The 23,226-nt window shown below is 37.7% G+C and overlaps 1 protein-coding gene across 1 annotated transcript in view; it reads left to right on the plus strand.

Annotated features, from left to right (window-relative positions):
- Positions 1-1,439: 1,439 nt before the first annotated feature.
- Positions 1,440-23,226, plus strand: part of LOC106714664 — a 38,732-nt gene continuing 16,945 nt past the window's right edge. Inside the window, exon 1 of the mRNA XM_014507763.2 lies at positions 1,440-1,649. The gene's annotated coding sequence lies outside the window, so the exon portion shown is untranslated. The remainder of the gene's footprint in view (positions 1,650-23,226) is intronic.

The raw sequence follows: 23,226 nt of genomic DNA on the forward strand, positions 1-23,226 counted from the left end.
TTATTAATTAACATATACCAATTGTTGCTTATTAACACTAACATTAACTATTACTATTATTTTAATCCACAATAATCCAAACCATATCGTAAATTTTATTTTAATACTAGCTGTCGCCCGCGACTCCGTCCGCGCGCAGTTAAAAAATGGGGGGGGGGTTATGAAAAATAGATGTTGGCCGATTCTCAGAATATGCTCACAAAATTTCATGAGAATCGGTCAAGCCGTTTCGGAGGAGTATGGCAACGAAAACTGTGACACGAGAATTTTATATATTAGAAAAATCTTTTAAGAATCCAAACTATTAATCCAATATAACCATTACTTACTATGTTATATTCTAGCTTAAGCTTTTGAGGATTTCGAATCTAGGTTACATAACAACAGCTGGATATTTGAATCTCTATCTAACATTTCTAGGCCTTCAGACTTATCCTTGAAACATCGCCCTTGGAAATATCATTCGAGTAACTCGACCTATAGAGGATTTATGTGGAGATGATAGGTTGAATTTTGTAGTTTACGTTTATTCGTATTTTCAATATTCATGTAAAGGTCAAGGTCAAGTTAAAATTGTGGTAATAAATTATGAAACAGAATTATAAATCAATAAAGTTTGTTGGCCTTATTAACGTCACTAACTGATTTTCAACTTCGCTTTATTTTCTCTTCGATGAATTCAGATGACCGCTTGCTTGTTAGCCAATTTACCTATCCATCCATTCATCCATTCAGCCTCGTTACACCCACTGTTGGGCATAGGCCTCCCCCAAAGATCGCCACAATTATCGGTCCTGTGCAATTTACCTATCTATATATATAAAAGAAAGTCGTGTTAGTTACACCATTTATAACTCAAGAACGGCTGAATCGATTTGACTGAAAATTGGTGGGCAGGTAGCTTAGAACCAGGGAACGGACATAGGATAATTTTTACCCCGTTTTCTATTTTTTATACCGCGCGGACGGAGTCGCGGGTAAAAGCTAGTATAATATAAAAATACAACTTTCTTAATTATATAACCTAACCTTGGACAAATAATTTGAACACACGTTTGATGTCTCAAACACACTTGTATTCATAAAGATTGGTAAAATAATAGAAATGCTATAATTTAGAGCGTAAAATATCAAGCACACACACTTATAATTATGAAAAATTCATACAAAGTGAGAAAATTATGCCTAGTTCGAACAAAATAGAAAAACATAAACTGCCTACGCGGTACGAGTGGAAGTTAATTTATATTTAAATACAACCTTATTAAAGGTATAATTAAAAACTCGCAAAGTAAATACAAATTCATCGCTCGAACTATGTTTAGAACGTGAGAAATATTTCATGAAAGTTCTCTATATGGGATTAAGTTGCCGGTCTTAAGTTCGAGCTTGCGCGTTCCAACCTCCGCTAGGCGGCGAGTCAGTCGCACTACGCCTGCCAACATAACCACTACTGCGCAGAGCTTTTGTACTGAGCTTTCGAACGGAGCTTTTACGCGATTTCACCGACGCAACTTTGTAGTGAATAAAATATATTGTGTTGGTGTTAGTGAAGTTTTAAAGTGATCACAGGATGTGTTGTAATTATGTTATGTTGAACATAATTTATTTAATTTATAAAAATAAACGATGACCTTTGAATTCTGCAGGTAAGTTGTGTATTTTTAATTTGGTTCTAGAATTTTAATAAGCATTTTTTGAAAACGTTTTAATTAACATGTGTGCTCGAGTGTGTATTTGATTTTATTTAAATTCAATTAACCTAAGATATATTAATATTTTTAACTATTTATATTTATTATTATTTATTTTATCTATTTATATTTAATTTAACAATTTTAAATACTTCTTTACTTGGTAAAATATATTTCATGCAACTTTTTGTAAATTTAATTGAAGTTACAATCGATTTAAATACTTTTTTGTATTAGAGATATGTTGGTAATTTTTCCGGTAAAATTGAACATTAATCGATCAGTTGGTCGACAGAAATGGATATTAAATATTATTATGTACTAAATATTGTATTTCTAAATGACTGAGCTCATTGATTTGTTCAATATACGAATACAATTTACACTTTGAGTTATCAAAATGACCAAACAAAGTCAACGTTACGTGAGACTGAGAAACTAAAAAACTACTGAAGCTATTTTCAAAACTCTTTTATTAAATGAAAGCTCTTATTTTAAGTAGCGAAGTTAGGTTTTGTTTGTAGACTAGGGAACTACAATAGCAAATTTTTAAGAAATATTTTTTTTCTATTATATTTTTTATTTTGTGTTAAGTTCGAATTCTCTCACATTTAACTATCCAAAGATAGGCACAAAGGTTCTTATCTATATTTTAACCTTTGTCTAGAAGTAGTATACTTCAATCCTTTTTTAAAGGTTAAGGCTGCTCTTTCGATTCCCTCTCGCTTGAAAAAGCGCCCTCAAAGGAAACTAAGGTGAAAATTCGTTATTAAATCTAGATTAATACCGTATAAGTATAAGATTAAATTTTTCATTCTGCAACATTAATTTTCAATTTTATTACAATATTACACAGGGCTTAAGACGATCCTTATATTATCCGCTAATTAAAAATAAAATCCAGTGATTTATATTTTTATAATACATTTCTTTTACAGGATGTTTTTTAGATTTAATATTTTACATATTTACTCGATTTGCCCAGATGTTTATGCATGTTTCTAACCTCTAGTTGGTTTATCTTACCATTCAATATAATATAACAAAACTTTCATTAAGAAGAGATTGGTACATAACTATATGTCTCCAATGCCTTCTATTTTATTAGCTATGTCCTGTCTATTTATATTTAAGTGTCCAATTCTACAGCGACTCTTTGTAGTGGCTTTCGATTGATGACAGGTTAATGTCCTTTGTCATATGTTGATATATACTAGTCAAGCTAAGTGGTATTAAACATGTTCTAAGCTTAATGAATGATTCTGATCAACCAAATATTATACGATAATTGAGATGATATCAACGTAGAAGGCTTTGAGAAAACATTATATAAAACAGTGAGCAAAAGCTGATGATGGTCGAGATTAAATATAACATTTTCAGCATGGGTTTCCACTGCTGAAACATCAGAATATAACTCTATTCATACTTGTCAAAAATTACTTCTATTTTTTTAAAGAATGAAAAGGGTGACAAGTTTTTAAAATCTCTAGGCATCTGTAATATATTTCATACCTTGTAGTATAATGTTGGATAACACAATTTTTTACTTGAAAAACCATTCCTAAATGTCAAATATGATAAAGGATAAACCCTAATGTGGGTAATAATTTTTACTCTACTTTTTATGACAAGTTGGAGACATCTCCGCCAGGTCTGAGTATTGCTTTGCGATTGGACAGATTACAACTTTACTTTTATTGCTACACTAACTGACACTTAGCGACGTTTAAGGGTTTCTAAAACAGCATCTTAGACAGAGAATTAATATCTAGTTGTTAATATCAAATGTTGTCTATAAAGTGCACTTACCTAGTTTCATTTCGAAAATAAAAAAGTGTACATCTGACCTATGAACTTGTCACAGTAGTAAACATGATTTTATTTTTCGCGATTTATTTCCGAACACTTGATAATTATTTGCATATTGTAATTTTACAAATACATTTTATAGAAATGATTTCATTTCGAAACAACATGAATGAAACCATAAAAATCTTCGTCATATTACCGCTAGGTAACAAGTCTATTTTGACACGCACGTATTTCAAGTAGCATTTGACGATTAATATAATAAGTGTTAGTAGAGAAATTTTTTGAATGTCCACTCTACAACGTATTTATTTCAATGTCTATGTTGAGTGATATTTGAGACTTAAAAAAACAGAGCAAAGAATGCATCACACTTTTATATTATATTTTAATATAAATAATCTTATATAAAATTCTCGTGTCACGGGGTTCGAACTTGAACTCCTCCGAACCGGTTGACCGATTCTTATGAAATTTTGTGAGCATATTCAGTAGGTCTGAGAATCGGCCAACATCTATTTTTCATAACCCCTCCCCCCATTTAGTTTTTTTTTAACTGAGCGCGGACGGAATCGCGGGCGACAGCTAGTTAATCATATAAAAATCTTAAAGCATCTCTCATTCGTGTTATAGGAAAGTAATCTTTGTTTGTTTTCAGACTCATGTTTTTAAACAATACAGTAGGGAACCAAACAATCTTACTTATATTATAAATGCGAATGTTTAGATGGATGGTTGTTTGTTTGAAGGTATCTCCGCAACGGCTCAACGATGAAATGTGGCAAAAGTGTAGAACATAGTCTGGGATAACACATAAGTTATTTATTATGTTTTTATTTAATTCCGCGCAGATGAAGTCTCGGGCGACAGCTAGTACATTATAAAATTACATTTAATGTTGTAATTGTTAAAACATTCAACAATACAAAAAGCTCTTGCGCGGCTGTATTACGGTCAAAATTTTCCGAGTTCGCTTTCATTTCAACACTCCCTTTGTTTTCAAATATTAAATATACTTTTTTTACATGTTATTTTTCTAAGTATGTTTTATACGCGTTTGAGTAAAATATAGAATTTAATTAAAATTAAACTGTTTTTACGACATTAAAAGCGGTGCGTTATTTTTCATTTATGACGATTTATTTGGTAAACAAATAATATAACTTTATAAGTCAAAGTATTTGAAAAAAAAATACTTTATTCGTCCTTATTTATAATTAGAAATATCCACAAAAGAGTGGCATTTCCGATAAAATCTTATCTATCTATATATATAAAAGAAAGTTGTGTTAGTTACACCATTTATAACTCAAGAACGGCTGAATCGATTTGACTGAAAATTGGTGGGCAGGTAGCTTAGAACCAGGAATAGGACATAGGATAATTTTTACCCCGTTTTCTTTTTTTTATTCCGCGCGGACAGAGTCGCAGGAAAAAGCTAGTATGATATAGTTTAAAGGTCACCTTCAATCAAAAGCATCGTTTATTCATGTAGATGTTACAAAGATCAGAACATATATGATAATATGAGATAAATTGTAACATGATAACGTAACATATAAAATATATAATTCTAGTCACATTTTTACCTTCTCTAAAATTCCTAACCTAAATATTACATTGAAATTAAAATTTACAACGTACTTTTATATTTCGGAAAAGTGTTAGGTTTATGCTCACGTTGTGAGCTCTTTAAATTTATTATAATTAATTCTCGGTGTGATATAAAAGCGGCCATGTTTAATGATAACAGAATTTTAAATTAAGGGCTAATATTATGACCCTTTTATAAATATGAACAACGATATCTTTCTCCTCCTGACACAGATTCCAAGCATTTTTTATATAATTTTATGTCCTTTCTTTTGTAATAATTAGATGTTGAAGATTGAGCGAAATGGAAGAAATTAATAAAGTAATCTGACCTCAATTCCAAATGAGATACAGGCTAGTAAGAGAGGGACAGAGCTGTTACCTGGGACTTTGGATTTATTTTTTTATTTTATTCCTAAATTTGTAGCTTGATTCTGTTTTCAAAAAATTAAAATTACAATAATGTATAGATTTTTTAGAAAAAACATAAATCATTTAATCTATCTATCTATCTATCTATATATATAAAAGAAAGTTGTGTTAGTTACACCATTTATAACTCAAGAACGACTGAATCGATTTGACTGAAAATTGGTGGGCAGGTAGCTTAGAACCAGGAAAAGGACATAGGATAATTTTTACCCCGTTTTCTATTTTTTTTTATTCCGCGCGGACGGAGTCGCGGGTAAAAGCTAGTATTACTATAAAACATTTCTTTATATTTATTTATAATACGACTTACGTTCTTTTCTACATATATCCTAGAAAAAGTAACCACACATACACAATGTGACTTTCATCCAAAACATAAAAGTTCCTAAAAAACAAACTATATTAGATTCATTATTTCGATCACTAACCAAGAAATAAGTTTGCCTTTTTAAATGAACATAATTTACTCCGACATACACTTACAATGTAAAGTAAAATAAAATAACTTATAACTTCATAACCTCACAATTAAACCAAAAAGTCGTACGTTTTAAAAATAAAAGCAAATTGCCTGGAACGCATTAAAATTTCTCATTTCTCGTCGCAGCGTGCGGCGAATACTAACGTATGTACGATCATTAGCCGCTGTATGCAGAAACTGTAATGCATTTCTGACGACCAGAGAACAGTTTTCCCCAATTTTAGGGTAATATTCACACAACGCAGCCAACAATGTTTTGATATATTTATATTTTATGAGAACGTCAAATACACGAAGAACTGAGTATTATGCTTAAGGTGATAATCTTTATTTCTTTATAGTAGACCATAAAAAAGCGGAATACGGGATTTGTCGTACTAAAGGTCTTGGGCCTTATGTCCAGGGTGGGTTGAGATAAGCTGATGATACTGTGAAATTCCACTGCCGGTGAATTTGTATTACGAGGTACAACAATAAAGTGAAAGATTTTCTGTAATAAAAACTCTTTTGATACCTTTAAGTCTTGTAAAGAAAGAAAACAACAGATTACTAATTGTTAAGTTTTACTGTCAAAATTTAACCTTTAATATATACTTAACCTTGAGTAACCTTGGACTGCATATTTTAAGGTTTTTGAGATTTTTTTTTGCAATATAACTACAGCGTAATTTGTGGTGTATACTGTAAAATGATTTTGTTGTAACTTTGTCAAAATAAAGTTAAACTCAATTCGGATTATTATTTCTTATTCACGAGTCGTGGGGAATTAAGTACGTGCATAAAATATGAGATAAATTTAAAGACTCATGACGAATATAAATGAGATTTAATATCAATATTTTGTCGAAAATATCATCTTTGGATTAAGTTAAATTTGATGTATTTAGACATTTTACTGTATAATTATATTACATCGGACATCCATCGGATATTCATATATATGATGCATTTACGTTCATGATAACGAAAAACCATTTTTTATTTTTCTGTCTGTCTGTCTCTCCGCAAATTCGCGTTTGTTCCAGGAAATCTCGGAAACAACTGGACCGATTTTAAAGGTGAAGTATCGGATGCATGCGTGCTAATTATAGGCTATTTTTTACTACGCAAACGAAGTCGCGGTCGACCTCTAGTTATTAATAAAGACATCAATGGGCAGAAGAATATAATTGAATAACTTCTATATATTTCCCCCAACTCACGCCTTACCCAGAGGGGTAGAAAGAGTTCACAGACCACCATTTGGAGTGGCTAAATGAAACTCCGCAATCCACTTTTCGCTATTTCGGAAGACGGAACATGACGTGTGGCACGCATCGCCGTCTTTTTCTCCCGGGAATTCACACATGTGTGCGGGTTCAACACGATGTTTTCCTTCACCGTACGTACGTCGGATAAATGTACATATGTAAATCAAAAATCGAAAAACACATTGGTACACGGCGGGATTTGAACCCAAGACCTGCAAATTGCAAGTCAATTGCTTAACCTCTGAGCCACGGACGCTCTCTAATTCATTTATTATTTTCACATTAACTATTTATACGGTTACTATCGTATTACAATATATACAAAACATATTTTTAATACTGTTCTAAACAACATCAAACTTGAAGTAATTTTTCCTAAAAAGACGTGAAATTTTAAATTAAAGAAGGGACCGTAAACATCTTGTACGGTGGACAAATTATTCATAACCTTAAATATTTCATGGCCCATCTCCGAGAAGGTAGAAGTTGGATAAATTCATAATTTAATTTGATTTCTTCACGCCGAGTCGCCTGCATATTTTCACTTATAAAAGCACTTCGACCCACGCTAAGTACACTAACTTCTTCTTCTTCGTATACTCCATTACTGAAGGTCGTGCTCATCTTAATATGCCTTTACAGATGCGTCGACCAGCTACCTCCACGCCGTCCTGTCTTCGGCTTGTCTCAAAGCAGTCATGATATTAAGTCCCAATATAGCCTGTACTTGATCGGACCAACGGGTAGTTGATCGACACCGTGACCTTTTACCGTCAATTTTTCCAACCACGACCAATTTGTGGGCTTCTCCGGGCAATATGTCCAAAGTATCCAAGAACTCTTCGGTAGCATGTACTGGATAATCTGGTGGATATTTTCAGTTGATCTAGAATTGACTTGTTCGTTCGTTTTGTAGTCTACGGTATACTTAACATTCGCCTCCAACACACTTCGAAGGCATCAATTTTCTTTTGGTTGGCTGCACAAATTGACCACGATTCGGACACGTACAGTAATATTGAGAAGTACACTATAGGAAAGTGATAAATGTATTTTTTTTAATTCTTAATCTTATTCTCTTTTTTTTATTAATATCAAATGGTCCTTCGACGAATTTTGCGAAGAGTTACAGTATAATCTGAAAACTGGTATAAGCAATATATTTGGTGCAAGTGTTACGGGAGTGAAAACCTACTATGAGATAATTAAATTCTACTAAAATTCAAATAATTGCTACATGCAATCTATTTAGAATTAATTAAAACTTATTCTTGTCACAGCTTATGTTGCATCTAAGTACATTGAATAGTAATATATCTGTAGTTATGACAAATTACTCTGTGTTTAAGTACAGAGTAAGCTACTCTGCCATTTCGTGATAAGTAACGAGTACTGGTGACCCAGTTCCCAGTTCTCAGTTCAGTCACGATGCTTTCTTTCTATACGCAAAGTTGACATTGTACGTACTATATGTGTACGATATACAAATATTATATACATATTGTAGTGGAAATAGCATTAAATTTAATTGAAGAAGACAATGTCTCTTCTTCAATTTAAAAATTAAAATATCGACTTTAAAAAATTTATAATTTTGAAAATCAAATTCGGATTATTCTAGTTTTTTATTTAAATTTAATATAGTAATTTTTTATAATTTGAATGAGGCTTGATTGTATATTTTAAAAAACAATCTTAATTGTGTTCTTGTAAATTAAAACAATTGAAGATTTAAAAAAAGAAAAACAACTCGTCAAAACACTTCAAACGAGTCCAAATTTGGTGAAGTTGTCATTTCATTGCGAAGTTCCTTTAGGTAACTTCCAGCTCCATCATCAGAAATTCACCAAGTCATGATAATATTGAAATGTCAAGGAATTTCAGCACAATCAGTAACCGGAAAATCTAATTTAATTTGCTATATTTGATGCCAAGCACTGGGACAGGTGGAACTAAAAAAAAGTATGTAATAAAAAAGCTATAATTTAAAAAAAAACGCTTTAACTTATTGTCATTTCACATTAAGTAAAAAAAAAGTAATTCCACTTAAATAATAAACCATCAATCGTATGGGAAAGACATAAAACATTTTTTTATTGCGTATTTACTTTACACGGGCTTTAGTCGAAAACTTTTTACGACATATGAAATTGCGTGGATTTGTGTAACGCAGTTACTATGGGTTTCCACTGTTGAAAGTCTTGTTTAAAAGCATGTCATCCTTATTACCACAGATGAAAAGATAGAGACAACAATATGTATGAATATATGTGTTACGGCAGTAAAATAAGTGAAGTAGTGTGTTAATTCTACTGGGGAATTGTAGGCAGTTTAATTTTTTCCTACTTTCCGGATATTGTGGCAAAGTTTTAATACAGTTTGCAGTCTTTACGGCTCTCGAGGGAGGGGTAGGGGAGGTGCGCAATTATAAGACCTCGTAACTGTTGTTCATCTCGATTTTACTATAGAATAACAAAAACAAGTACTTACAATTTATGCGAGAGTTCTTACTAATATTATAAACTAGCTTTTACCCGCGACTCCGCGCGGAATAAAAAAATGCACAGAAGATAAAAAAGTTCCCATGTCCGTCTCCTAGTTCTAAGCTACCTCCCCATCAATTTTCAGCTAAATCAGTTCGACTGATATTGAGTTATAAATAGTGTAACTAACACGACTTTCTTTTATATATATAGATGCGAAAGGTATCTCAAGAACGTCTCGGCAGATCTTGCTGAACTGCTGAACTTAGGCTACTATTTTTTTATTCCGCGCGGACAGAGTCGCGGGCAACAACTAGTAAATAAGTCACGAAAGCTGATCTTGTATTCGTTTCCACGGATCAAACACAAAAACAATGTTATGTATTTCTAAGGGTTTTTCGGCTTTGGAAAGTAACGCCTACAAAAACTTAATTTGCTTTCTGAATTGATAAAAGGATTTTTAAACAAAACAAAATCAACAATTTCTAAACAAATTAAACCAAAAAAAAAAGTTGTAAAAAAATTAATTCTTTTTTTTTCGAAATTTCTCATCGTTGTGGTTTAAATAAATTATTTCAAATATTATGCAGAACATTGTTTCTGAAAACAACGAAGATAAATTTGTATTCCCTCGTAGCAAATGTAATATACTTAACCCAGTTCCAAGAACATATTTATTCAGTTATTTGCAAATATCGCCACGCACTTCCTTTAGTATATCCCGTAAACTTGAAGGGTTCCTTAACACAATTTGATAAGTACATACGGTACACATTTACACCGAACTCCTTGCATGTATGTGAACCAGCACGCATTTACACCGAAGTCAGCGTGTCACCGAATGATCATGAATATGCCAATTTGTAATTTGCCTAGGCAAATTTTAAAGACTTGAATTGCGTATTGAAGGGATGTATTGACAAAGTGAGGTAGATATATTCCGACATCTTATAAAGATTGGCCACACAAAATACGGTTTCAAGGTTGATTAGCCTATATACTTTTGTAGCTGCACTGTTCATTTTTTTATATTAAAAGGTAGTAAACTAGCAAGCGGCCACTTGAATTCGCCGAAATGGCGAAGCGACCGCTGCCCATAGACAATCGCAATTGCAGATGCGTTGCCTACCCTCAATCGACGAAGGAGGAGACGCACAAAAAGAGAATATTTAACCTTCCTATGGATCTCCTCCTCCATCAAATCCACCTCCCCTTCCCATCATTTCCTTATAAGAAATGAGATGGGAAGGGAAAGAGGACTTAGGCCTCCAGCACCACGCTCATCAGACGAAACGCGGAATTACTTCCACTTCACGTCTGTCTTCTGTGTGGTCGTGGTATTTCACCAGGCGAGCCGACCAATTCGTGCAACTGATGTTGTTATTGCTGGCGTCTACCACTGTTCATAGCCAAAGTGTAATCAGAGCTAACCCAGAGAATCAATTTTTTTTTTCTTTTTAGATCCCTATCAAAATGTTCTATGTCTCTGCTATATTTCAAACTATCTGTTTTCCCGCCAACTTTAATTTGTAAAAAGCACAAACGATATTCAACACCGACTATTAACTGCTTTTTAATTGTCTAGACAAATAACAAACAGATGGTATTCGCGATCGATCCGCGACATAAATGGTTACATAGAAGTCCGTACATGCTAGTATTTTGGTGTGAATGCGTACCGTTTCTAATTATGTTATAACTTCATCGTAAGTTTGCTAATGTTTATTGTTTAGCGAAGTCGGCCGGAGTGAGGCGTAGCTAAACATTTACCAAGTTCTGTTCCCCGTTTTCTCCGTCATTAACAAAGGCCTTAATTAATACGGCATACTGTGATCATTAATTATACAAACTCTTTGATACATCTTGTTACGTAGTGTTGGATATACGAAAAGACGACTCCTTAATTATTTTTCGATCAAACGACATTTATGTTAATGAAAAAAAATGCTTCATTATTTTAGCGAAATTAGTAGGTAATTATATTATGTTTTTCACACTAGATGTCAATTAAATAATAAAAAATAATAAGTAGCCTATGTCTTCTTCCAGACTATGTTCTATTACCATGACAAATTTTATCCAGATCCGTTGAGCTGTTCTGGAGATAGCTTGTAACAAACATCCATCCATCCAAAATTCTCATTTGTAATATTAGTAAAATAGATTCGATACGCAAATATATAGTCGATTTATTGTTTTACTTGTTATGTTAAATAAAGAAGTACTAGGACTTAAGTAAATTCCTAATTACTTTTGTAATATCCGAGTGGAGACAATCAAAGGAAAACTGAATAAATAACCCAACAAATTTACTCGAAGCAAGGCATGTAAAAAATTAAGTATCGTGTTCTTTACATAGTTCGCCACATTAATATCTAGTTAAATTTATAACAGTCGTATTTGTCAATTGGTCAGTGACATGTACAAGGCGTGCACCACACGTATTTACGTTTTAACTTCATTATATGAAGGTACGTGGTTCATTCAGCGCTGGACAGTCTCAGTTAATTTGATTTAATAAGGATGAAATGGGTAGAGAAATATAATTAGCCCTTACATGTTACTCCGCCCGTCGCGTCGCTCGTTATAACTGGCCCTTTGGGGTTTTACAAAATTAATTTACAAATTGGCAGGCGTTGGAGTTTATTGTTTAAGTAATAAAGGTCATTTTACAGTAAAATATTTTAAGCATTTTGATAAAAAAAATGCGTTTGTTAATAAAAGATGGCAGACTAATAAAATATTTTTATTCCCACCGGACTTATATCCTTCGTTTACAAAGCAATGTAAATCTTTGAAACAGGGTAAGTTCAGTCGCTAAGCGACTTCAGAATGCAATGTCGAAGAGATTCGGACAGAGCGCGCATCGCCGACATTTCTGTCATCGCTAAAGACAATCCCTAGCAACCTATTTGTCAAGATTGCGAAGAGAAAAGTTGCTGCGATTTTCAAGATTGACGCAACCATAGATTTACTTCGCTTTGAGTACGAAGGGCCATACTCGCTAGAGAAATGGTTTTCGCGAATATAATAATTTGAGGCTGTAGCCTAAACCACTGAATCGATTTCGACAAGTGAGTTGTTATTCGATTCACATTCTTTCCCTGTGTCATAGGCGATAACAATAACAATAACAAATATTGTTATTTAAATTTAAACTATCCAATAAGTCGTATGTTTACCATAAGGTAACTTCAAATCTTTACGAGTCTCAGGACAGTCATAAAATAATTATAGGTAAGAGTTGGAGCGTTATATTATTGCCTCTGAAGGGTCGTAAAGGTCTCAATGTGTTATTCATGTATAATTTTATGGTTGCAGGAAAATTGACTTATTATTCGTAGGTGATTGAGTTCAAAACGTACGTTAATTCACATCTTTGGATAGTCTGGCGATTTTAGTCGCTAAGTACTTTGTTCTTTTATTGCCAGTCAGTCGCTCACGACCTGTTTGTCAAGGCAATCCTGTCGCTGCAATTTTCAAGATGGCGGAACAAATATATACAATTGACATGTAGTCGCTATGCCCCACTCCGCTACAGACTGTTGAGGCGAACGGACGTGTTCTCTCGCCGCACATCTGTCGCTCCGCCCGACATTACGTTGAGCAATCCGCACCTGCGCGCGCCATAAAAGGTGCCGCCGTCCTTTGTTCGCGAGCCGATTGTGTCGGCGCAATTTTTATTGCGCCCGCCTTCTGGTAAGCGCTAATCCTAGTTTCTAGGTAGAACGTCGTAACGTCTATTGTTCCGCTAAGGAACTATTATTGCTCTGCCATCTGGCAAGCCATCTGGTTTCTTGGGATAGCGACGTCATTGTTTCCGACTTCGGGAACTGCGTGAAAGAAATTGTGAAGTGCAGTTTTCACTGCGCTGAACAATATCTTAATAACCGCAATTTTGAGAAAGGCTAGCGGATACCTAACGGTGATAACGAAGCTAGTCAGGCAGCCCCGTTCGCCTGCGTTTCCCCTTCAGGGAACCGCGTAATTCGGAAGGGACCTCCATCATTGGCCTTGGGTAGTGCCCTAGTCAACGTTGGTCCACGCTTGGCCCTTTAGAGCCCACGGGTAGCTTTAGTTAGACCTAAGTACACACCCGAGTGCACAATAAGATCGGCACTCGGACACACTAGGGCTACACGTAGTAGGCACACATCCTCCCTGCTTAACCCAGCAGGGAGGGAGCTAGGGATACACACCCCGGCATCCCACCGGGAGACTACATTTAGAATAGGTACGGTCCACCATAAGTCCAAATGGCGGACCACAGTCTAGTAGCTGTCCTGGACTTTCTCAGGACAAAATTTCCTGATGTATTTATGGCACTTAATGCCTCGTTAACAGCCGCGGAATCCCAGGCCCGCGCAGGGCCATCCACTTCAGACTCGACGTCTAGCGATGCGTCACTATCGAATAGTGACGCCGAAGACATGGAGCTTGACTCTCCTCTATCGCCCGAAAACCCCGAAGATGCAGGCGGTCTTTTCACGGAAGTGAAAAACAAGAAAAAGCGCAAGAAGCGCTCCTCCCCCACACCTTCGTCGGCATCATCATCCTCCCCATCTCCGGTGCCTCAGAAGGCACCGCGTCCACACTCCCAGGTCGAATCCAGACCCTTACAACCGGTACCCATCCCATCCCTCATGACCATCCCAGTCGCGCCGCCCAAAACTGCTCCCGTAACGCCCGCTACTCAGCCACCGTCGGCTGTCCGTCCGGTCCCCCCCGCAGCCCGCGCGCTGTTAGATAAAAAACCTCCGCCCATATATATCCAAGCACAGGACAAGTGGCCAATGATCCAATCGGCCATGTCCAACAAGTTCAAGGTCGTCGCTTCAGCGACAGCCCAAGGAATCAGAATGCAACTGGAGACCGCCGAGGCCTTCAGATACGTAACCCGATTCCTCCAAGAAAAAGAGGTTTATTATCACACGTACACGCTCGCCGACGAGCGTATCCTTAGAGTGGTGGTCAAACGCATCCCTAAGGAAATCCCGGTAGAAGACATAGTCCAGTCCCTCAAGGATCAAAAGTATCCAGTAATAAGCGTCTTCCGCATGACAAATAGGCGTACAAAATCGCCTATGGACTTGGTACAGGTACATCTAGACCTGTCGCCCGAAGGGAAGGCCATTTTTGACGTTAAGTCAATCTGTGGCCTTAGCGGGCTCATAGTTGAACCGCCACGCAAGAATGGCCTACCCGGACAGTGCCACAAATGCCAGTTGTACGGGCATTCTGCCCGCAACTGCTTCGCCCGCCCTAGGTGCGTTAAGTGCTTAGGCGATCATGGAACGTCGGATTGTACAAGGCCGAAAGACAAATCATTATTAGAGGCTTTCGGGAAGCCTGCATGCGTCCTTTGCCGCGGTGATCATACCGCTAACTATCACGGATGCCCGAAGGCACCAAAGCGAATCCAATCGCAACCCCAGCGACCGTCGCGACGTCTAACGCTTCCGATACCGTCAGCCAACGAATTTCCACCTCTTCAACCATCGTGGAAAACTAACACCCCCGCATGGGGCAGTAACAGGCCCACCGCTAGCGCACCCGCGTACAATACATCTACCGCGCCCATTGCTAAACCGGTACCGGTCAAGCCGGTGGCAATGCCTACGCCACCTAAAACGACAGGGAATCCGTTTGAATCCCTCAATCGTCTTTCAGGCCTCAACATGGAGGAAGTCTTAACGTTCGCCGACGAATACGAAAAGGCGTCAGGAAATATAGGCACCCGACTGTACTTGATTAAGAAGTACAAGCACATCGTCAGTGCTCTCGAACACAATTAGGCTTTCCGATGGCTGCAAACGCGTTAAATAATTGTAGTCATCCGCCCCTCGCGCATAATAATGGCAGAGTCAAACCGCGTTCAATTATCGTAGCTTTTTTTAACTCGAACGGTGTTAGAAAACAACGCGACGAAATTCATAACTTCCTTCGCGATCATCAAGTCGACGTGTTACTCGTGCAGGAAACCTTTCTCAAACCGGCTATGAGGGACCCGAAAGTCTCTAATTACAATATCGTTAGAAATGATAGGACCGGCGCCCCAGGCGGTGGCACTGTCATTTACTATAAAAAATCCCTGCACTGTGTACCGATTGACACGCCCGCGTTAACGCACTTAGAGGCCTCGATCTGTCAGCTAGCCATGACTGGCCATGCCCCCATTACGATAGCTTCGGTCTACCTTCCTTGTAGATCAAGCGCAACCATCATACGCTCCGACTTTGAATCACTTCTATCTATAGGAGGAGCCACCATCCTTGCTGGTGATTTCAATACCAAACACATTCGATGGAACTCTACCAAAATCAGTAAACGCGGCCGTGAGCTTGACTCACTGTCGGACTTACTTGATTTTGAAATCATAGCGCCACTAGAGCCCACTCACTACCCCCACATACTGGGACACACTCCGGATGTGCTTGATATTGCAATCATCAAGAATATTAACCTAACCTTACGTAATATTGAGGTGATACATGAGCTTCACTCAGATCACCGACCAGTTTTGCTACAGCTAGGGCCCTCTGCACCGGCTGACCCCCAATTAAGACAGTTGTTGACTGGCACAAACTTAGTGCCAGGCTCAAAGACATTAACTCCCCACATCTAAACGACATCCCCGACATAATTAATTCTGATAACAATATGGGCGTCGCGATCGGCTCTCTAACAAGTCATATCCAAACCGCCATCAAGGACTGCTCAAGGCAAATGCCAGAGTCAGACAATCAACGCTGGGCACTACCACCAGATGCCAGAGACTTGTTGAGACGCAAGAACGCGGCTACCCGAGCTCACGATTTGTATCCCACTGAATCGAACCGAAAACAGCTACGTAAATTACAGCGTGAAGTAAAAACACGCATAGCTGCCATCCGGAACGAACGATGGGATTCAACGCTTCGAAATATAAAGCCATCACATTTAGCATTCTGGAAGCTTCCCAAGTCACTTAAAGGCGACACGTACTCAACGATGCCGCCATTGTCGCGTCCAAATACAACACCAGCTATGCTGGACGAAGAGAAAGCCGAATGTCTTGCAGACAGCCTCGAGGCCCAGTGCTCCCCCAGTAGCCTACCGGTCGACCCTGACCACCTACGGAGGGTGGACAGCGAGGTCGACCGAAGGAAAAACGAACCCCTTCTCGACTCAATTCCTCCGGTTACTAGCGACGAAGTCGAGAAACTAATTAAAAATCTACGTCCACGCCAAGCTCCCGGCTCAGACGGCATCACCAATAGGGTGGCAAAACTACTTCCAGTTGCCATTATACAACTTCTCGTAGCCATTTATAATGCGGCAATGACCAAAGGCGTCTTTCCCAGCGAGTGGAAGGACGCTGAAGTCATAGGGTTCCTCAAACCCTCAAAGCCGCCTTCCAATCCCACGTCTTATCGCCCCATAAGCCTTCTCAAAACCTTTGGGAAGATTTATGAACGATTAATATTAGCACGCCTTCGCACCTTTATGGACACAATGGGCATGCCTATTGCAGAACAGTTTGGCTTTCGCGCCAAACATTCATGCACCAATCAAGTGCACCGCATCACGGAGCACATACTTGTCAAACGCCAACGCGGCCTTAGCACCGGAGCTATCTTCCTCGACGTAGCGAAAGCGTTCGATAAAGTATGGCACAACGGGCTTATATACAAGCTATATGAGTACGGGGTACCCGACCGTCTCGTATGCATAATACGAGACTTCCTAAGTAATCGCACGTTCCGCTACCGCGTCGAGGGAGTGTGCTCACAATTGCACCCCGTTCGAGCCGGGGTGCCCCAAGGTTCGGTGTTAGGGCCTGTTCTATTTACCTTATACACAAACGACATTCCTCGCGTACACGGTGTAGAGCTTGCTCTATTCGCCGATGACACCTGCGTATACACATCTGGTCGTTCACCCGAAGCTATATGTCGACGTCTCCAAACCGCTGCCAACACGTTAGGTGCCTGGTTTCGGAAATGGAGGATCGAAATTAATCCTAGCAAAAGCGCGGTGCTCTACTTTTCACGCCAGAAAGGGGCTGCTCTTCCGTCCATTAAACTCATGGACAGCCCTATACCTTGGGAAGACCAAGTTAAATACTTAGGTGTCATATTAGACTCTAAACTTAACTTCTCCGCTCATGTGACCCGGGTCAGGAACCGCGCGGCTTTTATCCTAGGTCGTCTTTCTGCGTTGATTAATAGAAAGAGTAAAATGTCCCTTCGGAACAAGGTGACACTCTATAAATCAGTAGTTCGTCCCGTCATGACATATGCTAGTCCGGTATTCGCGCACATCGCCGCGAAACAAATACATCGACTTCAGGTGATTCAGAATAGATTCTTGCGTAGAGCCACGGGAGCCCCGTGGTACATGCGCAACAGCGATCTCCATATAGACTTGGACTTGCCCACCATTGCCCAACACCTGAAGTTGGCGTCGCGTCGTTATTTTGACTCTGCCGTCGGTCATCCTAATCCACTAGTTGTAGGTGCCGCCACCTACAATCCAATCGCGCTCGGTAAGTTTCGTCGGGATTATCGTAGACCTAGGCACGTTCTTGACTTTCAAGACGATGCAATTACTATCGCCCAGGCTAAGCTCAAACATCACAAACAGATCACACGCCGCAGTCAATGTCGGCTGCGGCAATCATTCTCGCGATACGGCCTGATAGCAGGCAGGTTTTCTCCTATTAATAGTAGAAGCGTTGCTGGAGTTTCTTCCGCCACTTCTTCTCCCAGCGCTAACGCTTTCCGAAGTGGTAGTAATGTTAGCTGTATTAATAATAGCAATCAGATAATAGCAACCGATCAAGCCGAGGTTCGGCCCTCTCGGGCACCCTTGAATCGGAATGCTAAACGCGTAATGAGTGACAGCCCAAGCCGAGGTCCCCTCTCGGGGGCCCTTGCGCCCAGTCACTCCATGGAGCGTCCACCGAAGCGACCTAAGAGCTCGGTGACCTCCCAATCCGGTAATAATAACGAAGTAACAGCCCGAGCCGAGGCTCCTGAGGGAGCCCTCGAGTCTAGTTACTCTTAAACGAGGTTTAGGCTAAGCGCCATCTGCGCCCGGCCACCTCAAGCCCGGTGAAACTGTAAATGCCTCCTCAAGGCAAACAGTGACTACTCAGTCACAAAAAAAAAAAAAAAAAAGTCGCTATGCCTGAACTGGCCCTAATAGTCGTCCACCGTGGACGATCCAACATTGTGTGCACGGAGCGTTAAATTTAGATTTTCCAAAAAAGGTTATGTATTCACGATCACTTTAATATTAAATCAACATTTGGTATACTACAAACATCCTTATCCACGTGTCGGTTAACCCTACGTGCTTATATGCCTACCGTGTAACTCGCCTCCGGTCAAAGGTATAAAATGTACCCATAAATTTCTGTAACTGTATAGAAATGGCTGCACAACTTTATTGCGGCTACGTTGCAAACCTCTGTAACCAAATAGATGGCGGTTACGTGCTGTGTGAGACCACTGATGTATTGTGTACTTCTAAAAGAAAAATATCCTTTAATCCTAGTTTTACAGGAGAACGTAATATTTTTAATATTTTAATTTTAAAACAGAGTAAGAGACAGTGCAGTACTGCTATTGTATCATAGTAGTACTGTTCAGTCGTACTGTTACATTTGTATTGCCTTCGTATGAAAGTAGCTTTGCTTTTAAATATTACTGTTAATCTTGTGTAATTACGACAGTGATTTATTACCTAACAAATAAAGAAGTTGTGATTTCTACAATGCTTTATATTAGCTCAGCACGCATTGCAATGGCCAAAGTAAATTAGAAAAATCAAAAGGTTGCAAAAAAACAAGTTAAATTGAAAACAAAAATTTTTGTTTTACATTTTTAATTCACAAATCTTCTCTCTCGTCATCAAAAAATCCTACCAAAGTTTGAAAATCTGTTCAAATATTGATTTTCATTTTCTGTAGTACATCAGTGATAAGAAGCAGTAATATGAAATGATTCCGTGCTCGCCCGCGGCAGTGGACGCTCGTAATCCTCGGCTTTCCAGATAGAGCTATCCGAGACGACTCTATCACGAAGTATCAGTAGGTCACGTTTATTGTTAATACGCTACCATATCGATAATAATAAGATTAGCACAGCCATTGAAATAGTTACAAAGTTACTTACAATAACTAAGTTATACATATTTTACAATAATTTACTAATTATTTTACAATGCAATCTTTTTCAAAACAGTCGCTTAGTGATTTTTCATACTAACTCTTAAAAACCAGTTAACAACTCACTGTCTCAGTGAATAGTGTTTTTTCAATAGCCTTTATTGGTAATTGATCTGTCAAATACAGAAAGAAAACTCCTACATGTGAGTTATACGTTTGAAGGAACAAACACTTCAGTTTTTTTTATATTTTTAGCCGACTTCAAAAAGAAGGAGGTTATCAATTCGACTGTATTTTTTTATGTGTGTTACCGTGACGCTCCGCCCCTGGTTGTCCGATTTTGATAAAAATTATTTTAATCGAAAGGTAGTGCTTGCAGATGAGTCCCATTTTTTTTGATTTTTTTAAAGAAGACTAGTAGATTTTGAATTTAGCTTCAAAATTTGTTGCGAAAATTAGGGACATTTTAGATACCAAGGAATTCTATTTAAACTACGAGATTGAAACTACTGACTATATTCAAGCTACTACTACTATTATAAGGTGGCAAATGAACAAGTGGCCACCTAAATTCGCCAAAATAGCGAAAAGACCGCTGCCCATAGACGTCCGCAATCGCAGATACGTTGCCTGCATTTAATCGACGGAGGAGGAGTTGCACAGAAAGCAAATATTTCGCCTTCCTGTGCATCAAATCCACTTCCTCTTCCCATCATTTCCTTATAAGAAGACTAAAATATAAATCTATAATAGTTTTATCAGCTTGCATAATAACTTTTACATATACACCTGACCTAATAATGTTGACCTATGAGAACCGCTATTTTCTGCATCACAAAGCGTTGCTATTGAGCGGAGGTGATTACCATGTTTACGAACGTGCCAGTAACTATTTTACATCACAATTCAGTTGAAATTACATCGATATCGATAACATTTTCAAATAAAATAGAAATATACTAATTTATTATTATTTACTAGCTTTTACCCGCGACTCCGTCCGCGCGGAAAAAAAAATAGAAAACGGGATAAAAATTATCCTATGTCCGTTTCCTGGTTCTAAGCTAACTGCTCACCAATTTTCAGTCAAATCGATTCAGCCGTTCTTGAGTTATAAATAGTGTAACTAACACAACTTTCTTTTATATATATAGATAAATAAACTAATAATAATAATACTTACGCATTTGTAATATTAGTAAGGATTTTTAAAATAAATTATAAAAAATCCGTAAGTTTAGATGGATGGATAGATGAATGTTTTTGAAGGTATCTCCGGAACAGCTGAAAAGATCTTGATTAAATTTGGCGCAGACGTAGATCATGGCTCGAGACCAAACACAGAGCTCAATATAGAGCGAGCTGGCGGTACACTGTGGACGCCCTCTGCCCCACTACGGGGACATATGACATTAAGAAGAAGAAGACGTAGATCATATTCGGGAAGAACACTTAAGCTATTTATTAAGTTTGTTTTAAATTTCGCGCGAACGGAGTCGCAGGCGACAGCTAGTGTTTTGATAAATTACAATTTTGTTACTTCATGTTTGTAAGTTCCAAAGCAGAAGAGAGATATATAAATTAAATGAAAATAATTTAAAGGTAATCCATTCTAATCAATTACTGGAAGTCTTAATATTAACATTCCTTATTATTGTACCTGCTTGGTATACTTTACTAATTTGAACATTTGCAAATGATATTTACAAGGTGAAAAAGTTTGTGCAAAAGAAGGGAATAGCACCGGGCACTCTATCTTAATAAATATAAATCTCGTGTCACAATGTTTGTCCTCAATGGACTCCTAAACCACTTAACCGATTATAATAAAATTCGCACACCATGTGCAGTTCGATCCAACTTGAGAGATAGGATAGTTTAAATCTCAAATTATAGTCGCAATTTTAATTTATTACTAATTATTTGTCTGTTATTATTTGACAATCACAATTATCTGTTAACTCCAAATGATTCTAACAGATGTCGATACCTTTCGACTGGGTTGAGTAAGTAATCAATAGATGGCGCTGCTATGGTAAATCTACGAACGTGTCATATAAGCTTATTAACTGCGCGCGTACGTAGTCGCGGGCGACAGCTAGTAGCTCTATAATTCTAAAATATTAGTTTGCAAAAATAATTTACTGATTCCACTTTTTGTTACTGAAATATATCAGCACCTAACTGCGTTATTCCGCTGCGAAGTGACACAGTAATAATCTACCCACAGTCGTCATACTTTCAGATTCATTGTCATGAGGCGCTGTTAATGATGTCGCATATATAAACGCACCGCACGAATACGACATTTGCAGACTCATGTGAGATAAGCGAACCCACAATACATAAAACTGAGTTCATATTAATGTCATATAGAGTTTTGTCAGAGAATAAATCATTTATAGAGTTGACGTTTGAAACATTATTCCACAATATAAACTTACTAGCTGTCGTCCGTGACTCCGTTAGCGCGGAATAAAAAAAAACTCAATAAATAGTCTATGTGTTCTTCCAAACTATGTTCTACATATTTGCCAAATTACATCAAAATCTCTTCATCCGTTTCGGAGTTACCTTGAAACAAACATCCATCCATCCATCCATTTAAACATTCGCATTTATAGTATTAGTAAGATATATGTCCCAATCGAGGGGCTTGGAGCATACACTAAGTTATAGGTAACTTGGTCTTAGTTAATCCCGCTGGCCCAGTCCGGATTAGTTGACTTCCCACATAATCTTAAAATCTCTTCTCAGGTATATGCAGATACGATGTTTTCCTTCGCCATATGACCCACAAATATATTACATTTCAAAGAAACAGGACCTATAAATTATAAATCTAGAGTTTAACACCTAAGCTACCGTCGCCTACGATATGACTAGCAAACAAATGACATGCGGATGCATAAAATTTGTGGATAGTTTGATGACACTTTAGTTCGTGTTGTTCTGTCTATAAAGTTTAAGGTCTTTAACTCTTTAATTATTCAAACTTTTGTGAGACATTATCATTAACTTATATAGAAACGGCTAAATCACTCACGTATTATCCGGTGTCGTCACCGACTAGTTTCGAGCTCTTCGGGGGCCCTTCATCAGGGTAAGTGGGACTGGTATTATTTCGCGGACGCGGCTCGTCGCTCACTTGTCTAAAACTTACACGAAGTATTGAAAAAAAAAAACTTGAGAGGTGTCAAGGGACACCTAAATGGAACGAAGTTCCTTTCTATTAGTTAGTGAAGGAACCAATGTTTATTCTATGAATAAAAAACTTAAGTCTTCACAAGAAGTACATTTTATTTCTATGAATTTTCGTTATATATTG

This window comes from Papilio machaon, chromosome 20, assembly GCF_912999745.1.
Source record: "Papilio machaon chromosome 20, ilPapMach1.1, whole genome shotgun sequence".
NCBI classification, from domain to species: Eukaryota; Metazoa; Arthropoda; class Insecta; order Lepidoptera; family Papilionidae; genus Papilio; species Papilio machaon.